Genomic DNA, 1090 nt, shown 5'->3' with positions numbered 1-1090 from the left:
AAAGATAATAGGGATGCTTCTAGGAATTATAAACCAGGGAGTCATACATCAGTAGTGGGTAATCTACAGGAGAGAATTAGTGAAGGTGGAACTTGTGAGTATTTGGAGGAACGTAGACTGTTTAAGGTGAGACAACATGGCATGTTGTCCTTAATGAGCCACATTGAATTATTTGAAAAAGTGAAAATAAAACAAACAGATGAATCAGAACAGTCGATGTGGGTGCAGTAATCTTGGTCCGGCATTTGATCAGTTCCCATAGTGGACAGATTCAGAAAGTCAGAAGGCATGGGATCGAGGGAAACCTGGCTGCGTTGATTCAGAATTGGCTTCCTAACAGAAGGCAGATGATGTAGTAGACAGAGTTAATTCTGGCTGCAAGACCAAGGGCAGCCGTGTTTCGCATGGAGAGTCGAAACTTCGGTACACTTTACAACGCTATTGCGAGTCTGCAGTTACAGTGCTCCGAGAAATAGGGCTGAGGAAATAATCGATTTAATCTCATCACCCAGCAGCACCTGGATAATTTATGGAATTAGGACTGACGACATAAGCAAGTCGCTGAGCGATTGGCTGTACCAGCACGTTTTCTAAACTGACCTGTCAATTACATATTACAGGGCAAATGCTACAATGACTTCAAAGCATGTTTTCCAGTGGAGCCCTACAACTTTAAACCAGCATTTCAAAGTCTTCAGAAGCAGCTTCTGGCGCTTATTAAAAGAATCAGCCTTCCAAAATGCCAATTCCATATTCCCAATTCAAGTACAGACCAATTTATCCGAATGTCAAATTACCTCTGAATCGTGGTTTTCTCATATCGGTTGTAGATACGCTCATATTTTTCTCCATTTAACCCTGAATCCACTTGGCCTGTGTGGAAACCGTGTTTTCCTGTGAAATCAATAATAAATGAAACATACAAAACTACACAAACTAAAAACGAAGCGAAGGCAAAGCAAATATCCGGGCTCACACTTGTCTTCCTTCAAAACCATCGAGAAACAAAGCTTCCATCTTCTCATGCTGTAACCATCCATTAACTCAGTCTCCATGCTTCAGTGTGTGCAAGGACAGAGGCATAAAACAG

The sequence above is a fragment of the Hypanus sabinus genome, unplaced genomic scaffold, assembly GCF_030144855.1.
Source record: "Hypanus sabinus isolate sHypSab1 unplaced genomic scaffold, sHypSab1.hap1 scaffold_316, whole genome shotgun sequence".
Lineage (NCBI taxonomy): Eukaryota > Metazoa > Chordata > Chondrichthyes > Myliobatiformes > Dasyatidae > Hypanus > Hypanus sabinus.
This window is presented reverse-complemented; position numbering follows the sequence as displayed.